This window comes from Mustela nigripes, chromosome 1 (assembly GCF_022355385.1).
Source record: "Mustela nigripes isolate SB6536 chromosome 1, MUSNIG.SB6536, whole genome shotgun sequence".
In the NCBI taxonomy this organism is placed as follows: Eukaryota; Metazoa; Chordata; class Mammalia; order Carnivora; family Mustelidae; genus Mustela; species Mustela nigripes.
This window is the reverse complement of record NC_081557.1, coordinates 28818197-28834260: the sequence shown is the minus strand read 5'-3', so window position 1 is coordinate 28834260 and position 16064 is coordinate 28818197. Positions and strand designations below refer to the sequence as shown.

Here is a 16064-nt window from a genome sequence, read left to right as displayed (position 1 = left end):
AGCAGAGAGCCTGATGCAGGGCTCAATCCCAGGACCCTGAGACCATGACCTGAGCCGAAGGCAGAGGCTTAACCCACTGAGCCACCCAGGCACCCCTTTAGTTGATATTTTTATATTTATTATTTTTTATCAAATTTTATTTAGCTTAGATCCACTGTGGTTAGAGAAATTACCATGAATATTGCCAATTGTTAAGATTTATTGAACCTTTATGGTAAGAATCTGGTCAATTTGGTAAATATTCAATATAAACTTAATATTATGATATTTGTGGGGCACCTGGGTGGCTCAGTCAATTTAGCAGCTGACTCTTGATTTCAGTTCAGGTCTTGATCTCAAGGTCATGAGTTTAAACCCCGGACTGGGCTCCATCCTGGGTGTGGAGCCAACTTAAAAAAAATTTTTTTAATAAAAAAAAAAATAAATAAATTCTATGATATTATGGTTTATACTAGTTTCATATGACAATTAATTACATTGAATCAATTATTTAGATTGTTTAAGCCTTTTAACCTTACAGAAATTTTGTTTGCTTTTTCTAGTTTTTAGATGTTTGCTAAAAAAGTTAACATAATTATGAGCCTATTATCCTTTTTCTTCACTTAATTATTGATTTATATGTGTTTAATTTAGTGCATAGACTTAGAATTATGACACTTCTTCTTAAATTCCTTAAAAATTATGAAAATCCTTTTTTATCCCTAATAATTTTTTGCATCAAAATCTACATTTTGTGATAATAATACAGTTGTCCCAAATTGCTTTTGATTTCCTATATAGCATTTTTTTAAAAGGTCTCATTCTTGTATTTAAAATGCATCTCATGTAAGCGGTATGTAAGAGGAATTTGTACTTTTATGCAGTACCCAAATTGGGTCAATTACCTGGAGCAAAATATATATTTACATTTATTATAAGTAATGATGTAGTTATGTTTTCTATCTTCCTATTATTTATTCCCTTTTTTGAGATTTGGTTTATGTTTCTTTTTTCCCCTTCTCTTTTGATTTAATCATACATTTTTCTCTTTTTTTGACTCTATTAAACATGTTTACACATTGTTTAATTCTTCTTTAAATTATTTACACATTGCTTAAGTTGTTTACAGATTTTTTAATTCTTTTTTAAATTGTAACTCAGAGGGTTGTAATATCAACAATTATCTTATTACAGTCTAATAAAAACAATATTTACACCTTTCCTAACAGAGTTAGAGCCCTACATCTATTAAATTATATGTACCATACACATCTATGTTGCCATGAATTTTAGTTCTACATAGGGCTAAACTCATCAAAGTATTAAATATTGTTCATTTTACTCAGTTATTGTTGCTCATTTTTAACCAAAATTTACTTATATTTGCCCATTTATTTATTCTTTTTAGTTCTCTTTATTTTCTCCTACATATCCTTGTTTTCATTACTATCTCCTAACTTTAATCTGAAAAATCCCTTTCTTTACACACAAGCCTACTTGCTTCCAATTTCCTTCTTCTATCTTACTTTTATTTTTGAGGATTTTTTTTTTCCTGAGTAGAGATTATTAGATTGGCTGTTATTTGTCTTAGTACATTAAATATGCCATACCCTTGCTACAGGTTTCCACTATTTCTATTAAGAGGTCAGCATGGACAAATATTTCTTTCTTTGATAGTAACATATTTTTTCTTCCTTGTATACTTTCAATATTTTTACTTTCAGTTTTTAACAGTTTTACTACAATGTGTAGAAGTGAGGTGATTTTGTGTGTGTGTTTCTGTCTGTGTTTATACTGCTCTGAGTATGTTTCCCTTTTTGAGTCTGTGTATTCATGTCTTCCACTTGTTTTATTGCTCAGACATTGTATTTTCAATTACTGCTTTTTCTCCATTCTCTCCGCGGAACTTGATTTGCATGTATGTTAATACACTTGCCTGTGTCCCATATGTCTCTTACACTTTTATATTTTTTTCAGTTTTCTTTTTATGTTCTAAGTTGAGTGTTTACATCTGAATTCCAATATCCAGTTCATTGGTAGGTCTGCCTTTACTGCCTTTTTCCCCCTTATTATCAGTCTTATTTTATTATCTCATGCTGTACTTATTAATTTTTAAAAAAGGTTCAGTCTACAGCAAGTTTATCCCTATTTTCCCTGCATGATTCTTTCAGGGCTAAGGGTTCTTGTCTCTCAGTCTTGTAATAATATATCTCAGCTATTCTTGATTTTCCAAGTTAGCTCTTCAGCTTCCCAGCCCATGCAATTTCAAATTTTATAAATATATCTAAGAGAGACTATTTTCATTGTGAAGCTGGACTTCTTCCCATGAGTATCTATTTTGCCCTAAGCATGCAAGATAGTGAACTCCTTTATATATGTTTTTGGCTTAGTTTTCCAGCCTTGTATGCAACCTCAGGGCTCAGAACTAGCTTCAAATTTGAGACCACTGAAAGGTTCATATGCCACTCTAGCCCCAAGTTTCTGCAAAGTATACTACTGGAGTATCTTTCTACCTGTGGAGAGTATCTTGTCTGTGATAAGCCTGACATTAGCCCACATGCAGTAACCAGTCAATGTTATAAGGAAAGCAAAAACAGTTGATCATCCTTAAATCATCACAACACACTTTTTTTCTGTGAATTTTAGCTCATTCAGGTCTTGTTGCCCCCAAATCCTCTGATACCTTTAAAAATATGATTTTGTAACTTATTTGGCTTTATTAGATGTAACAGGAGTATTAGTCTGTTGTGAATTGCTGCACCTTATCTGGAAATGTTTCTATGGAGTTGTTTGACTGATTTGTGGGTAAAAACTATATAGCTCATTCGTATCTGTATATATACCTTCTAGATAGGGTTTAAGTTTATTCTGTCAGGCAGCTTAGTTAGGAGTAGATTACCTTAATCTTATCAGAAATTAGGTGCTTCAAATTTATTTTCAGTGATAACTGGTTTATCTCCAGTCTAGTTTTACTCCTTGGATTAGTTTTATTCTTTTGTATTCTAGTAGAAAATTCTGGAAGTTTAAAGAAACTGTATGTTATGACAGGAACTCAACTCAAGTTTTTATTCTACCAGTCGCCTGGTATAATAAAGGTACAGTTTGGACACTCAGATGTTCAGCTTCAGATTTCTGCTTAAGTTCTTAGCTCAATAACCAAACATCCCTAACCCCCATATCAAATCGGAAATTAACTTCAATAGGAAAAGTGTTTCCAAATGTCTGGCTCACTTTGCTTAGCTTCCTTTCTCTCTCAAAATTATAATTTAATAAGTATTTATTGCGATATGCTCTCAAATTTAATTTTTGTCTTATATTTTTTCCCCCAGCTTTGTTAGTTATTCTCAGTGAATGGACTGGCCCACAACAAATTATCATGCTGCTTTCAAGTTAATTATCATGTACTTTAATTCTATTTCTACTTTCAACCACACAAGACATTATGAATATAGTTAGCATGTATTTTTTACCTTATTCTATATACTTATCTTTTCTCTTTTTTCTCCATTCCTTTTCATCTGTTTTATTCACTTTCTAAAAAAATTTCTAAAATTTCCTTTAGTAGCTATGCTATTAACTAACTCTCTGCAAATAAAAGAGGATGAATGTATAATTCTTTGCAATTATTCAGAAAAACCTACAGAAAGAAATGGGTGCTGCTAAACTTAACATAAAATGAAATTAAATTTTTAATCAATAGAGCAAGGTACCAACCTTTTTATTCATAGATGATGTCAAATATTTATAAGTATTCATCTATAAAATTGTTACATTTTTAGAGTAATGGAAATAAATTTATAATTCATTTGATTAAAGAGACTTCTAGGGAGCCTGTGAAAAATGACTATGTAATTTCTTTGACTCAAAGAAGAAAAAAATATTTAAAAGACATAAAACTAAACAAAAATCAATTTACTTGAAAAGAAACACTTCAATTTTTGAGCATGGTGGAGGTGTGTATGTGTGTGTGTGTATGTGTGTATTCATATATATTTTGAAGCCTCACTCCATTATTTATGAGAAAGAAATCACTTCAAAATTTGCTCCACAAGGGAGTTCTGACCCTTTTCTTTAACCTTCTTTTCCTTCTCCCCCAATCTCAGTCCTCACATTTCAGCAGATCTCTGATGCTATTGATGCATCTTAGACCTCAAATTGAAATATCATAAGCCACTTAAAATTCTCCTTGACTCACATCAAATTCAGTCTTAATTTCTGTGCAACAGAACTCTTAAAGAGTTAGAGATAGAATTTGTATTTGCTCTATGCATTTTTAAAACAGTCTAATAAGTACAAGTAATATATAATATTTATACAGGACATAAAATAAATTAAGTTCAGTTTCAAAAGTCCTCTTTTACCTAATAATTTTCTGGAAACTTATGTGCTTGCTATAGATATAATAATTAAATGGCATTCCATGCCTTAACAAAACAAGAGGAGATCCTTCAAGCTATGTGCATAATTAATTTCCTTCTAAATCAAGAATAATTTCCTTATATTAACAGCAGTTAAATGTGTCTGAATTTCTAGGTTATTCGTTACTGACATTATAAGAAAATCTTAGAAACCAAAAAACACAAGTGAAGGAATAGGTATTCCAAATGACTTTGGTTTAATCTAAGTCTTATGGACAAATAATTTTCACCATTTAGTGGGCTATTGGTTTTGCAGGGCTGCCATACATTTCATTTCAATGATCATGCAATTCTGGAATCAAAATGTATTTATCAATTAGTAAAGGATGAACAGTTTTTTGGTAATCTTGGATTTGTCAATGTCAAGAGAGAAGTGACTTAAAATATATTAACACACATGACAATAGTCACTTAAAAGAGAAATAAGTATATCTCTAATAAATACTTAACTTAGCCCTGGCAGATTCAGTATGCTTCTTTACTCCTCAAAAATGTTGCATAACTACAGTAGAACTGGGCTGAATTACAAGACCATAATTTGTACTGGAACCCCACCCTATAGTGGAGCAGGTCCTAGCAGGAACACACCCAATTAAAATATTGAAAGAAACTCTTGATAGCATGGCTGGAAAAAGACTAGCTCCCAGACCCAAGCCAGCTTAATCCTAAAAGAGGAACACAAAGAGTAGAATCACAGATAATTAATTGTCAGCAGTCAGTACATAGGAAGACAGTGATCTGGAAATAAGGGACAGAAATATCCCAGGGGAAAATAGAAGGGACACGGCACTGGCAGGACTAGAAAATATTACTAGTTCTAGAAAATCAAGTAAAAGACAATGTTTGATAAGATATATCCCTGACACAGAGTGATAAAAAGGGAACCTAGGTCTGAGACCTGGGTGATACGGTCAAGACTGCAGTAGCCACAGCCTGATTTAAAAAGGTAAGAAGAGTAAAGCCTTTCTGCACAACCCAGGGAAAATCCATACAGCATTGTTCTGTGTTCCCATCATAACTTAAAAGGACACTTTCACAATGTTCAAAGACCTTGACAGCCTGCAAATGATCAGGAGAAGGATGTCTTCAAATTCCTTGCAGCAGGAACCCATTCAGGTGGTACGAAGTTTGACTTCCCAATGGAACAGTACATCCTTTCCCAAAGGAAAAGTGATAGTATCTACATCATAAGTGAGAAGAAAATCTGGGAGAAGCTTCTGGCAGCTCATCCTATTGCTGCCATATAAAACTTTGATGATATCAATGTCGTATCCTCCAGAAATACTGGCCAGCAAGCTGTGCTGACATTTGCTGATGCTACTGGAACCACTCCTAATGCTGGCTCATTCACTCCTGGAACCTTCAGGGCAGCCTTCCACAAGCCAAGACTTCTGGTGGTTGCTGATCCCAGGGATGACCACCAGCCTTTGCACGGCTCTCATCCCCTCACAAAGGCTCTCAGAGAGATGTCTTATATTAACCTTATTATTCTATGTAACAGAGACTCTCCTCTGTGCTATGTGGACAACGCCATCCCTTGCAACAACAAATGAGCTCACGCAGTGGGTGTAAAGTGGTAGATGCCGGCCCAGGAAGTTCTGAGCTTGCCTGGCACCATTTCCCATGAACACTCATGGGAGGTCATGCCGGATCTCTACTTTTCCAGAGATCTTGAAAAGACTGAAAAGGAAAAGCAGGCCACTGATGAAAAGGCTGTGACCAAGAAGGAATTTCAGGGTGAGTCGATGACTCCAGCTCCTGAGTTTGCTGCTACTCAGCCTGAGGTCACAGACTGGTCTGCAGATGAGCAGGGGGCCCTCTGTGCCTAGTCAGCACTTCCCTACTAAAGCCTGGAGTGTTCACCCAGTCCACTGGTCCATATCTCCAATTGCTCAGGCCACTGAATGGGTAGGAACAACCACTTAGTGGCCTTAAGCTGCTCTTCCACAAAGGCAAACAAAATGGAAATTATGTTGGTGGAAAATAGTTTCTTAAAAAAAAAAGTTGAGAGTAAAAATAAAACAAAAACAAAAACATAAAATCACATGTTGGGAAGAAATCCAAATTTTCCAAGAATATCACCTTACCTTAGATTTTTCTCATAAGTGAATAAATGTTAATGAACAGAACTACATCTTCACCATTTATAAGGTTTGGTAATGTTTTTAATTATTTTGCTTTTGTTTTTATTTTTAGACAGATAAATTTATGACCTACATATAGGGAGATTATAAGGAGGACATATTATTCTCTAAGAACTTCCACAAGCTATGAAAATGCAGTCAAGACTATGTTGCAACAGAACAAAGAAATGTGCAGACTTTTATCTCATATTCCAAAGAATACAAATGAAATATCCAGATAAGAATGATTGGCAGGGAGAATTTTGTTTATGGAGGCAAGAGTCTGAACTATATTTATAAAAATCTAAATGTAGAGTATTTTCAAAAGCAGTCATAGTGCCTGAGGCACAGGAGTCAAAGTAAATATTTAAGTAACTGGAAGAACTCTTATCTACAATCTCACACACACATACCTAGTTATTTACCTGTCTGGTATATTGATTGTTTTTAAATGGACATGGACAGGCAATTTTCCAGGGAACAAATAGAAGTGACCAATGAACACACACACACACATACACACATGTATTTCACCTCTTCGGTAATTAAATTATATTGAAATATCATTTTTCATCTATGGAGCTAACAGACTAAATGAATAGCAAGGTAAAATTATAAGATGTGCACACAGAGGCATATTCTTTTTTTTGTTGTTGTTAAATATTTTATTTATTCATGTACAGACAGAGATCACAAGTAGGCAGAGAGGCAGGCAGAGAGAGAGGGGGAAGCAGGCTCCCCACTGAGCAGAGAGCCCGATATGTAGCTCCATCCCAGGACCCTGAGATCATGACCTGAGCTGAAGGCAGAGGCTTTAACCAACCCACTGCACCCAGGCACCCCCAGAGGCACATTCTTATCAGTAGATATGCAAGCTGTTATAATCCTAAAGAAATCAAGTTGACAAAGAACTGTCAGATGCTGATTTTTTTTTTCACAGCAATTCTTCCAAACAAATAACCAGAAATATGGGCAAACATAAATTCATACAAATACTTATTGCAGGATATTTATAACTGAAAAATACATACACATATACATATATGCCCCCAAACAGTACTGAAGAAATTGTTAAGTAAATCATGATACAGTCATATAAAGTAACAGGGTATCTATTTTATATGGGCCCTAGCTTTCTCTTCTATCTCAGGAATTTATGCATTGCCAGTGGATGTAAAATAGAGTTTATTACTGGCAAAATAAATAGTAAAAGAATAGTCAAAATTGAATGGATTAGGTTTGAATTGGCTGAAACAAGAGGAAGAGAGATGTTTTGGGTACACACACACACACACACACACACATATATATTTATGTATACACACACACACACACACACACATTGGGAGATCTAGCAAGAAAGAAGAAAAGCCTAAGTTTTCTTAAGTTTCTGCCCTCATTAAGTTTATATTCTAGTGGCAAAGACAAACAAGCAAACAAATTTTGTCAAGCACGAAAGGTAATGAAATATAGTAATTATAGCTGTTTTTCTATTTTTATGTTAAAAAATCAGACTCGGTATTCATTTGTCAGTGGCATTTGAGGAGGGATCTGAATTTAGATAACCATCTAAAGGAAAGAGAAACGAGCATATCAAGTAAAAAGTTCTGAGGAAGGAGAGATTGTCTTCTAAGAACACCAGGAAACAGGTACAGCAGGATAAGTAACTGAGGCAAGATAGGTTAGTTGTTAGGTTTAGGAGGTAGCATAGATCAGGTCATTAAAGGATTCAATCAATAATTTCCCTAGCCAGTTAGGAAAAACAAAAGCAAAAAAAAGAGTAGACACAAGAGTTATACAGATGGGGAAAAATGTATCAACTTTTGTACTAGTAAATGGTAGACTGGTGGAGTAAGCCTTGTAGCAAAATGGGCTTGATAACTCACCTTAGTGCTGAGTTAGTTCTCCAGAGCTGGGGACGACCTCTTCTAACACACAGCAGAGAACCAACTAAAATACATTTTAACTACAGTCAGGTAGAACTCAGCAGGATGAAGGGGCAAGAGGAAGATTTTAGTTTTGAAAATTCACCAATCAGGGTTAAGTCACTGCTTGCAGCATGGAGAGAGAAACAAGTAGTATTACTTCATCAAATCCATAGAAGCATGGTGGTTAGGGGTTAAGTGTTCCGACTTCAAAGATTTGTAGTCCATGATAATGAAATTAAAGAACAAAACAAAACACCACAGGTGACTCAAAGCACTTATATTTGCCTAGCATTTAAGATGCACCTCTCCTGATCGTCGGGCTTAGTATTTATGAAAGCTTTTCTCAGCACACTCTGCCATGAACAATAGAGTTTGGAAGAGGAGCTGGTCTTTAATTTTTCATTCTTGTTGCAATGTGTATTTAGGATGAAACAAAAATAGAGCACAATCAGAAAAAAAAAAATAGATTTTCTAGACAGAAAGCCTGAGTTTAAAACTCAAGTTCATTGATCACTAGTTTGGGGACCTTGTACAAGTTATTCCACATCATAGATTCTGTATTTTTTTATCTGAAAAGTCCAAATGTTACTACCTGTCTCATAGAGCTGCTGTGGAAATGGAGAGCCACATACTGTAAAGGGGCTTGGAAGATTTCTTTACCCTCTGGACACGTATTTAAAAACAAAACCCCTGATAGTTCTTATTTATAACTTCCAGATATAGTTTATATAAAAATTTAATGATTGTACACACAAAGATAGGGGAAAGGCAAATTTAATTTTGTCTTTGAGTTTCCAAATGTCATGTTTTCCACCCATAAGTAATGTGTTTAAATGTGGGGGTCAGAAGTCTTACAACACACCAACAAGAGATGCTCCAATTTTCATGATTTGGCTGAGCAGATAAAAAGAAAACAAGTCTAAGTTTAGATTAATCCTAAGGGAAAGAAAAAACTCAGAACAGAAACAGTTCTCAAATTAATTAACTTTCAAAGAGAGAGTGAGACTGTCAAGGGGGTGATGTGGAACAAGAGTGAATACTTGACTGGCTTTCCATCTAGGACTGCAGGTACAATCTCAGCTTGACAGAGTGATTAACGCCAGGCACTGTCAGCTCAGGGAAATAGGCAAAAGGAAACACCCAGCACTAATGAAATGGAAGATGATTTTCTGGGGGTTTTCTTCAGGAAAATTTTTTAAATGAGCCACTTACCATTAATGAGCCACTTACTAAGCAAGAAAAGTTTTAGTTTAAAGTGGACTTATATTTACACTGAAACTCACTGCTAGGCATAACTTCAACTGCTTTTTTGCCATACCTTAACTATGCAGAGAGGAATATGGATTCTTTCTGTATTTTTCTTATAAATACAGCTTCTGGAGGACACTTTAAAAACCCTATGCAAGATAGATAAATAAATGGTTATATAAATCCATATTAGGTATGTGGCAAACATTCATAAGGAAAAAATCATTATTTCCTTTCAGTTATTTCTATTATCTATCTATCTATCCATCCCTCCCTTATCTATCTATATCTACTTAAAGTCTAACTTATACATACATACACATCTACAAAATGATTTTTATTTATTGTGGAATGATATGAGGCTTATACTATAAGGGCAAAATAGCTTAATCAATAAAGTTCACACAATTCCTTTTTTTTTTTAAAGATTTTATTTATTTATTTGACAGACAGAGATCATAAGTAGGCAGAGAGTCAGACAGAGAGAGAGGGGGAAGCAGTATCCCTGCTGAGCAGAGAGCCCAATGTGGGGCTTGATCTCAGGACCCTGAGATCATGACCTGGGCCGAATGCAGAGGCTTAACCCACTGAGCCACTCAGGTGCCCCTACACAATTCTTTTCATTATTTTTATTTTGAAATCTACTTTTTCAGGCATTAGTATTTGAATCTCTCTTCTTGTTTGAATTTACATTTATCCTGCAGATTTTTCCAGCCTTAAAATTATTTTCAGTAAAATTGATTATAACAGCTTATCACTATTGTATATTGTATCTTCCACTTCATTGGTATCCAGTTGTGACAAAATTGCCCCTGTGTCTTCTGCTTGCTACACTTTGGGATATCCTAAACTTTAGATCACTCAGTCTGGATTTATCCACAAGTATGAACACAGTTGGTTCTATCTTTTAGAAACTGTGGAACACTTTCTCCATCAGTCATCAATTTATTTCCTTTTGTAGTTCCCTTTATTGTCATTGGCAGTTTTTTTTTAATTAAATTAAATTTTATTTTTTTCAGTGTTCCAAAATTCATTGTTCCTTTTTTTTTCCATTTTAAAAAAATTGTATTTCTTTTCAGTGTTCCAGCATTCATGGTTTAAGCACCAACACCCAGTGCTCCATGTAATACATGCCTTCCATAATATTCATTACCAGGCTCACCCAACCCCCCTCCATCTTCCCTCCAAAACCCTCAGTTTGTTTCTCAGAGTCCACAGTCTCTCATGGTTTGTCTCCCCTTCCAATTTCCCACAACTCACTTCTCCATTCCATCTCCCAATGTCCTCTGTGTTATTCATTATGCTCCACCAGTAAGTGAAACCATATGATACTTGACTCTCTGCTTGACTTATTTCACTAAGCAAAATCTCTTCCAGTCCTGTCCATGTTGATACAAAAGTTGGGTATTCATCCTTTCTGATGGCTGAGTAATATTCCATTGTGTATATGGACCACATCTTCTTTATCCATTCATCTGTTGAAGGGCATCTTGGTTCTTTCCAGTTTGGCTACTGTGGCCATTGCTGCTATGAACATTGGGGTACAGATGGCCCTTCTTTTCACTACATCAGTAACTTTAGGGTAAATACCCAGTAGTGCAATTGCAGGGTCATAGGGAAGCTCTATTTTTAATTTCTTAAGGAATTTCCACACTGTTTTCCAAAGTGGCTGCACCAATTTGCACTCCCAAAACCACATCGAGATACCACCTTACACCAGTTAGAATGGCCAAAATTAACAAGACAGTAAACAACATGTATTGGAGAGGATGTGGAGAAAGGGGAACCCAAAATTCATTGTTTATGCAACACACCCAGTGATCCATGCAATACGTGCTCTCCATAATACCCACCACTAGGCTCACCACTCCCCACCATACCCCCCAAACCCTCAGTTTGTTTCTCAGAGTCCACAGTCTCTCATGGTTTGTCTCCCCCTCCAATTTTCCCCAACTCACTTCTCTTCTCCATCCCTCAATGTTCTCCGTGTTATTCCTTATGCTCCATAAGTAAGTGAAACCATATGATAACTGACTGTCTGTGCTTGACTTATTTCACTCAGCATAACCTCTTCCAGTCCTGTCCATGTTGATACAAAAGTTGGGTATTCATCCTTTCTGATGGAGGCATAATACTCCATAGTATATATGGACCATATCTTTATCCATTTATCTGTTGAAGGACATCTTGGTTCTTTCCACATTGCCAGTGTTCTTATGAGTGAAGTTTGGCCCTTTACCCTGTAATAGAAAGACTTTTTATTTCAGTGATGTCATATCTGGCATCTCTCTCATAAAGTGCATATTTTTGAGTTAACTCTTATAGATAGACATTTCTCATTTTACTTCATGTCATAACAGATTGGTTGATGTAATTTTATTTTACATGTTATAGTTTTTACTACTTTATTTCCTATGTATGTTTCTATGTATGTATGTGCTGTTATACATGCATATTTTCTTTGGGTCTTTGATCTATAAGATTGATACCTTTTTTTTTCCTTCATAAGATGTATTTATTTGACAGAGAGAGAGAGAGAATGCGAGAGAGGGAACACAAGCAGACAGAGAGGGAGAGGGTGAAGCAGGCATCCCCCTGAGCACGGAGCCCATGTGGGACTCAATCCCAGGACCCTGGAATCATGACCTGAGCCAAAGCCAAACTCTTAACGAATGTGCCACCTAGGTGCCCCTGATTAATACCTTGTAACTATTTTAAGTGCTTCTAATGATATATATTTAAATAAGTATAACCTCTGACTTTAATTCAGAACATTCAGAAATAATATATCTTTTCCTAATCAAGATGAAAAATAAATAATATTTTCCTTTCTCCACCTCATTACCCACCTCCACTCCAGCTTTAATTGATATGCAATAAAATTTTTAATACTAGGGAGTTAAGATTAAATTTTTATCTTTTACTTACATATAATTTTTTGTTTAGATTGATTATTTAGAGTTGGCCAGATTTTCTTGCCATTAATGAGTTTCCCAGCACCTAATACTTTATTTTAATTTATGTTTTATTTAAATAAAAAGACTTTTTAGGAAGATTAGTTGGATACTGAAATTTATAAGCCCTTAGATATTTAAAGAATATTTTTGCATAACAATAGGAATACACTTAATACCACAGAGCTGTATACCTCGAAATGGTTAAGGTTATAAAATCTGTGTTATATGAATTATATCACAATTTTAAAAATATTTTTGTGCCTTTTAAATGTAGAAAATATCTTGGGAGTTATAGTTAGAATTCTAGTGTCATAAACTCTTTTGTCCCCCCTCAATATTTTATGTATATATAAGTGACATAGGTATGTATTTTCTCCTTTAAAGGAGAAATAGTGGCTTGCCTACTTCTGTCTTAATGCTTACTGTATTTTTTAAATTTTAAATTTGATAATTTTACAATGTATATCTGTTTCACTATTCAATGGATTTACTGTCAAAAAATAGACTAATGCATATACCAGTACAATTTTCTTCTAATATATCTAAGACTATTGTTTCTGTCTCTTTAATCTTATGTTTTGGTTTTCTACTTCCTACCATTTATATATACCTCATTTTTCTCTAAAAAAATTTTTTTTGGTCTAATTTTGAATTTGGGTTGATTTCTCAAACCTGCTGTTGACATCATGAGTTTCATTTTCTCTACTTTTCTTCTTGCACTTTTTGGCTTCTAATGGCATTTTAAATTCTGCAATGACATATTTTTTTTTTCCTTACCATATTTCTATTTTCTTCCAGTATCCTTTGTTCTCAGATTGTAATTTTATTGATCATCTTTTGTTTCATAATGCACATGGTTAAACACTAAAACAATCTGAGAATATCAAGACAGTTTATGTTCCCTTGAGGAGGATATATATATATATATATATATATATATAATATTTCACATATGAAACTTTCTGTTTACTATTTACATTTTTGGTTTGTTACAGAATTTTTAAAGATTTTTTAAAATTTATTTATTTGACAGAGATCACAAGTAGGCAGAGAGGCAGGCAGAGAGAGAGAGAGAGAGAGGAGGAAACAGGCTCCCTGCTAAGCAGAGAGCCCAATGTGGGGCTTGATCCCAGGACTATGGGCTCATGACCTGTGCTGAAGGCAGAGGCTTTAACCCTGAGCCACCCATGCACCTTTGTTACAGAATTTTTTAAAAAGATTTTGCCTTCATGTTTTCACATTCTTATAGGTGGCACACCTACCCAAGATTTTGTGGGCTTGAGAAAATTACGTGAGGATTTTACCACTTCCTATTTATGCATGCAAAATTCCCCTGGTGGAATTTAAATCAAGATAATGATTGATAAATGGATATCCATCCTTTTCTTCTTTCTTTAAAATTTTTTTTTCAACAGTAGCAGTCTTACGAGATTTAAGGAAGACTGTTGGGGTTTTCAGAATTTATATAGTGAGAGAACTTGGCTTCTGATATGTTTGCTTCTTATCGCTCTTGTCCACTTTGTTTAATTGTCTTAAAATAGTAACCCGAGGTTCACCCAACTCTGTCGAATTCAAGGAGTGAACTGAGCTAATTGGGGTTTACCTTTATTAAACTAACTGCTCATCAGATTACTAAGACAGGCCCAGTGGAAATAAATTAAAGACCTATACCCCAGTTTTTTTTTTTTAATATTTGTCAAACTGAGTGTAATTTCTTTCAAGTTTTTAATGATGTTTTATAGTAAGATCAAGAGGTGAGCTCCCAACTCATGTACCAGTTTCCCTACCCTCCAATACTTAATAGTCCCAATTAGGAGAAGTATTTCTTAATTAGAATGATATTATAGCAATTATAAAATGGGATTTAAAAATGATATTGAATTATAATGTAATTTTCTTTCTTACCCAGTAAGTTCAGTCTTTTAATGTTCTACATATAGTGGTCCACATCAACCACACAAAGTGCCAATATCTCTATAGGGTTTTCAAAATGTTTCCTCACTGGCTAACAACTATTCTAAATAAAGAGAATATGTAAGTAAACTTCTGGTATTCCCAAACTGGACTGTCTCTATCAGGTATCTCTTGAAGCTTATGAGATATGATTGTTATCATGCCTGCAGTAGGCTAAATTCTGTCCCCTCCATCCCCCCCCCCCCAATAATGTCTACCTGGAACTTCAGAATGTGATCTCATTTGGAAATATGTCTTTGTAGATGTAACTGAGGTAAAAATCCATATGGGATCATACTGAATTAGGATGGACTTTCAATTCAATGAGCATGTCCTGATGAGAGACAGTAAAGGACATATAAAGAGTTGAAAAGGCCATGTGAGAATCTCTATGAAAACTGAGGCAAAGACTAAAGTCCAAGGCAAGAAACACCAAATATCAGAAGCTTAAAAAGGCAAAGAGGGATTCTCTTCTTGAGCCTTCTGAGGCTGTGTGACCCTAGTGATACCCTGATTTTGGATCTCAGGCCTCTAGAGCTAGGAAAGAATAAAGGTTAGTTGTTTTCAGCCAACAAGTTTGTGGTAAGTTGTCCTGTTATTCCTAGGAAACTAAAACAATGCCCTGATTTAAAATGTGCTGTTTTGGTTATTTCTGTATTTTTCTGAGAAGAGTTTGTAAGCTCATTCTTATACTGCCACTCTTCCCAAATATTCTATTTTAATTGTTAAAAGTAATTAACTCAAGACTCTGTTTTCAGGCCACATAACCAATGACAAACCCATAAAAAAACTTGTTTTAACTAACATATATTTGCACAAAGTTTAATTTTGTTTTCTTGTGTAGGTGGGGTTTGATAGAAGGATCTTATTATGTAAGTTAATGATTCTAAACTTCTGTTTATAAGTGTAAACACACCTCTATTAATAAAAATAGTTCAAGTGATTATTTTTCAATTCTGCTTAGAGGTCTTAAGAGAGAGATTAGGTGTTAAGATGGATATTATACAATTTGAAAAATAAAATACTAACAGTCATTTTGATAGGCTGCTGGAGGAGGACTTATTCTCCCTTATTTGATAATCCCCGGTCTATCAATTAACTTCAGTTCTCTACCAATCAAACCATCCTTAGAATGTGAAGTTCTGAATTCAGATTTTAAAGAAACATAGAAAACAAGATGATTTCATAAAATAGAAATAAATATTATAGAAGGACTCAGAATCACTTTATAGGAAAGAAGACAAAACTTGGGAAGACCAAAGATAGATAGATAGATAAACACACACACACACACACACACACACACACACATACACACACACGCAGTGGAAAACGACTCAGCCTCCTTACATCTAGTTTTCTGAGGTAATAAAATGATTAGGAAGTAAAATTTTAAAAATAAAGCAAAAAAAAATTGTCATACAGTTAATTAAAAAGATCTTCTAGGGAATCCTGGGT

The 16064-nt window shown here is 34.6% G+C and overlaps 1 pseudogene; it reads left to right on the top strand.

The window, feature by feature from the left end:
* The first annotated feature begins 3923 nt into the window (after positions 1-3923).
* On the top strand, positions 3924-6360 carry LOC132011674 (small ribosomal subunit protein uS2-like; annotated as a pseudogene).
* Positions 6361-16064: the final 9704 nt, after the last annotated feature.